Source organism: Muntiacus reevesi, chromosome 14, assembly GCF_963930625.1.
Source record: "Muntiacus reevesi chromosome 14, mMunRee1.1, whole genome shotgun sequence".
In the NCBI taxonomy this organism is placed as follows: domain Eukaryota; kingdom Metazoa; phylum Chordata; class Mammalia; order Artiodactyla; family Cervidae; genus Muntiacus; species Muntiacus reevesi.
In genome coordinates, this window is record NC_089262.1 from 10,840,310 (window position 1) to 10,846,309 (window position 6,000).

Here is a 6,000-nt window from a genome sequence, read left to right on the forward strand (position 1 = left end):
CTGTCTACATTGATTTTGGAGCCCAAGAAAATAAAATTTGTCACTGCTTTCTCTTTTTCTCCTAACTTATTACTACATGTAAAAATTTCCTTTTAACTGAGTTAATGTTGAATTCCTGTCTTAGCAATCAAATTGTTGTTGTTCAGTCATGAAGTTGTGTCTGACTATGATCCCATGGACTGCAGCACACCAGGCTTCCCTGTCCTTCACTATCTCCTGGAGTTTGCTCAAACTTATGTTCATTGAGTCAGAATGCTATCTAACCATCTTGTCCTCTCTGGAGAGGGAAATGGCAAACCACTTCAGTATTTTTTTGCTCAAGAACCCCATGGACAGTATGAAAAGACAATCAAATGACCCCAGACAAGTACAAATATTTTGCTGGGTCTCTTTGCCTGTCTCAGCCTGTCAGTAATCAGTGTTGTGACTGGATTGACTCTTGTAGCCCTTGTTACGGTTGCAGGTTCCCTCAGCAATGACCACCAGGAAACTTTGAAAGAGACAAAGCTTATCACTTATGAGTTTTGAAAATTATACGGCACACCTGGACCACACAGTGAGGTCATGGATAGGTAGCATCTACTGAAAGAAAAACACACAATGTGCAGTGAAAGTTGTGAGTTAATGTTTTTTGGAGGCTTTGGTGAAGACTACAGGAGAGCCTGTCAGATTGGTGTGAGAAACTGCCTCTAAGTGTTGAAGAGGAGCAGATATATGCAAATTGGGGGGGGGGGGGGGACATATTGTCAAGCATAAAAAGATTACTGCTCAACCCAAGGAAAAGACATTTCAAGTTAATGATTTTAACTTTTAATGAATGGGAAGATGAAAGAATGTAGGTTCATTGAAGTTTGTCCTTAGACAGGTGTCTTAACTGGGCTTCCCAGCTGGTGCAGTAGTAGAGAATCTGCTTGCTAACGCAGGAGATGCAACAGATACGGATTTGTTTCCTGGGTCAGGAAGATCCCCTGGAGTAGGAAACGGCAAGCTGCTCCAGTATTCTTGCCTGGAAAATTTCATGCGCAGAGGAGCCTGGTGCGTGATGGGGCTGCAGAAGAGTCAGACACAACTGATGGACTAAGCACCACGCAAGTATCTGGGGGCCAGTACACCCAAAGCATAGCATACTTGCTGTTTTTCTCCATCTTGAATTCCCCTGTCCCTGGATGACTGCCATGGTTAATAGCATGATCCTCGTAGAACTGAAGGGAAGACAACGCTTTTTTTCTCTTTCCAAGTGTTTGACAGGTTTGGTTCTTCTTTTATTAAGATTGAGGGTGAAGGGGCCTAAGGTTTCACAACTCACTCTTTATTGGTGAATTCAAAGCATAAGATTGGGGAATTTAAACTGTGAGAAGAGAAAAATAATGAAAATGGCACAAAAACACAGGGGGCCCAAATTGCCAGTCACCCACATTAGCCAAGATCTCTACAGTAAGGGAACGTGGCCGCGTGGTGGGGGGGAGGATGTGGGGAAGGGGTTCTGGTGGCTGAGGTGGCCTGGCGCATTGCTTTGGCTACAAAAGTATCTATTCTCGATAGCCATCTTAGAAGTGGATGCCTCCACAATCAAACCTTAATTTGGGCATTTGCACTAGTATTGAAACATACATATTACCATATGCAAAATAGATAACCAGTGGGAATTTGCTGCATGGTGCGGGGTGCTCAAGCCTGGGGCTCTGGGACCACCTAGAGGGGTGGGGTTGGGTGGGAAGTGAGAAGGAGGTTCAAGAGGGAAGGGACATGTGTGTACCTATGGTTGATTCTTGTTGATGTATGACAGAAGCTAACAGTGTTATAAAGCAAGTATCCTTCAATTAAAACTTAAAAACAATTTAAAAAATTTTAAAAAGAAAGAAAAAGAAACAACATTTTAGGGCTTACTTTTTACCAGGGAAGTTTTTCAACCTTCACGGAAATGAATCACATATAGATAAGTGGCTTCAGAGAAATTGATAGAAGTAGTAAATTGGGAAAATTATGACTATAAAGTAAAACAATGAAGCATGATGTGTGAAGCATATTCTTAATTTCATCATATCAAAAAAATCAATAATTAACTATATTTATAAGCTGAAAAAAAAAAACGTGATAAATTTAAGTTGAAATGTAGACCTAGCATAAAAGACCAAGGTCTTTATTTATCTATTTATTTTTATCTCTAGACATTATTCCAAGTGCTTTATTTTATTTTATTTTATTTTTATTAGTTGAAGGCTAATTATTTCACAACATTTCAGTGGGTTTTGTCATACATTGATATGAATCAGCCACAGAGTTACATGTATTCCCCATCCCGATCTCCTCTCCCACCTCCCTCTCCACCCGATTCCTCTGGGTTTTCCCAGTGCACCAGGCCCGAGCTCTTGTCTCATGCATCCCACCTGGGCTGGTGATCTGTTTCACCATAGATAATATACATGCTGTTCTTTCAAAACATCCCACCCTCACCTTCTCCCACAGAGTTCAAAAGTCTGTTCTGTACTTCTGTGCCTCTTTTTTGCATATAGGGTTATCATTACCGTCTTTCTAAATTCCATATATATGTGTTAGTATGCTGTAATATTCTTTATCTTTCTGGCTTACTTCACTCTGTATAATGGGCTCCAGTTTCATCCATCTCATTAGAACTGATTCAAATGAATTCTTTTTAACGGCTGAGTAATATTCCATGGTGTATATGTACCACAGCTTCCTTATCCATTCATCTGCTGATGGACATCTAGGTTGCTTCCATGTCCTGGCTATTATAAACAGTGCTGCGATGAACATTGGGGTGCACGTGTCTCTTTCAGATCTGGTTTCCTTGGTGTGTATGCCCAGAAGTGGTATTGCTGGGTCGTATGGCAGTTCTATTTCCAGTTTTTTAAGAAATCTCCACACTATTTTCCATAGTTGTTGTACTAGTTTGCATTCCCACCAACAGTGTAAGAGGGTTCCCTCTTCTCCACACCCTCTCCAGCATTTATTGCTTGTAGACTTTTGGATAGCAGCCATCCTGACTGGCGTGTAATGGTACCTCACTGTGGTTTTGATTTGCATTTCTCTAATAATGAGTGATGTTGAGCATCTTTTCATGTGTTTGTTAGCCATCTGTATGTCTTCTTCGGAGAAATGTCTGTTTAGTTCTTTGGCCCATTTTTTGATTGGGTCATTTATTTTTCTGGAATTGAGCTTCAGGAGTTGCTTGTATATTTTTGAGATTAATCCTTTGTCTGTTTCTTCATTTGCTATTATTTTCTCCCAATCTGAGGGCTGTCTTTTCACCTTGTTTATAGTTTCCTTTGTAGTGCAAAAGCTTTTAATTTTCATTAGGTCCCATTTGTTTAGTTTTGCTTTTACTTCCAATATTCTGGGAGGTGGGTCATAGAGGATCTTGCTGTGATTTATGTCGTAGAGTGTTTTGCCTATGTTCTCCTCTAGGAGTTTTATAGTTTCTGGTCTTACATTTAGATCTTTAATCCATTTTGAGTTTATTTTTGTGTATGGTGTTAGAAAGTGTTCTAGTTTCATTCTTTTACAAGTGGTTGACCAGTTTTCCCAGCACCACTTGTTAAAGAGGTTGTCTTTTTTCCATTGTATATCCTAGCCTCCTTTGTCAAAGATAAGGTGTCCATAGGTTCGTGGATTTATCTCTGGGCTTTCTATTCTGTTCCATTGATCTATATTTCTGTCTTTGTGCCAATACCATACTGTCTTGATGACTGTGGCTTTGTAGTAGAGTCTGAAGTCAGGCAGGTTGATTCTTCCAGTTCCATTCTTCTTTTTCAAGATTACTTTGGCTATTCGAGGTTTTTTGTATTTCCATATAAACTGTGAAATTATTTGTTCTAGTTCTGTGAAAAATACCATTGGTAGCTTGATAGGGATTGCATTGAATCTATAGATTGCTTTGGGTAGAATAGCCATTTTGACAATATTGATTCTTCCAATCCATGAACATGGTATGTTTCTCCATCTGTTTGTGTCCTCTTTGATTTCTTTCATCAGTGTTTTATAGTTTTCTATGTATAGGTCTTTTGTTTCTTTAGGTAGATATACTCCTAAGTATTTTATTCTTTTTGTTGCAATGGTGAATGGTATTGTGTCCTTAATTTCTCTTTCTGTTTTTTCATTGTTAGTATATAGGAATGCAAGGGATTTCTGTGTGTTAATTTTATATCCTGCAACTTTAACATATTCATTGATTAGCTCTAGTAATTTTCTGGAAGAGTCTTTAGGGTTTTCTATGTAGAGGATCATGTCATCTGCAAACAGCGAGAGTTTCACTTCTTCTTTTCCTATCTGGATTCCTTTTACTTCTTTTTCTGCTCTGATTGCTGTGGCCAAAACTTCCAACACTATGTTGAATAGCAGTCGTGAGAGTGGGCACCCTTGTCTTGTTCCTGATTTCAGGGGAAATGCTTTCAATTTTTCACCATTGAGGGTGATGCTTGCTGTGGGTTTGTCATATATAGCTTTTATTATGTTGAGGTATGTTCCTTCTATTCCTGCTTTCTGGAGAGTTTTAATCATAAATGAGTGTTGAATTTTGTCAAAGGCTTTCTCTGCATCTATTGATATAATCATATGGTTTTTATCTTTCAATTTGTTAATGTGGTGTATTACGTTGATTGATTTGCAGATATTAAAGAATCCTTGCATTCCTGGGAAGCCCAAGGTTTTTAGACACTGTAGTATAAAAGTCGATTATAATTTCAGAACATGGGACATAATTTTGAAATAATAGTGTTTTAGGGCTATACCTGCTAATATAATCTACCCTGCTTACTTGACAAATAGTAAAATTAAAATTCTACAATATATGACCATACTAATATCACAATTATTATAGATAAACCAATATTTAGTGTCAAATATTGAACTTTAAAAATGCAAATTCTTTTGGAGTAAACCCAATTAGTCCTTTCACTGTTTCAATGACCGCCAAATTCCACTCGGATAATGAATTTAGTATATGGAGTAAACATACATATGGCAAAGGGATGTCTAACAGAGACATTTCAAGATGAGCGTTAAATTATTTAAAAACTGAAGGTCATATAAACCTTAAGTTTTTTCAAGTCATTCTAGCTACAAGTATTAAGAAAATTATTGAGTAAGTACTTAATATGTAATAACATACAGCTGTAAAATCTACAGGGTCACCTTTTAGATTGGAAATGAAAAACACACATAGATGCTAATTTCATTTCTTTGGCTTTGTTTTGTCATAATACAGAAGAGATTCCACTTAAATATTAATGATAGTTTCTCCTCAGAACTATTTTTATATGATCTTGAGAGACCATAATACTTTAACATTCATTTAGATAGTAGATAATATTTCAATTATTCATATACCTATTATATCCAGATGAATGTAAAGGGCACACTGTCACTTTTAATAATGCCAACTGGAAGTATGTTTCTGGTAATAGAAGACTTATATAAAAATATTTATTAGGTAGCTGATACTTTTATGATATTTAAGTACAGGATTTCTGTTTAAACTTCTGCTTTCTAGTCTGTATTTGAATGCTGCTGTTTAATTACGAATTTAAAATACATTGTTGAAATTTCTTAGAGCTCCAGCAGAACCTGTGTCTTAGTCAGTGTATAAAGTAAAATTTCAATATGAAATAGTTTTATTTCAAGTGAATATTTACTATGTTGTTATTTGAAATCTCAAAGGCTATGGAGTATTTTAATGATATGTTAAGTAACACAACAGAAGATTATCTTGATCAAGAGCACAAGTTGTCAATATTACTAAGCCGTTCAACATATTTTCAGACACTAAAATGTGGATTGTTGAATCATATTAGGTTAAGGACGATAGTGACGTGTTCCCTGGTTTAAAGAGAATCTTCTCATTTGAAGGATTGAATAACTGTGGGCTCTCCTGGTGGCTCAGAGGTAAATAATCTACCAGCAATTTAGCAGATGTGGGTTCAATCTCTGGGTCAGGAAGATCCCCTGGAAGAATAAATGGCAACTCATTCCAATAGTCTTTCC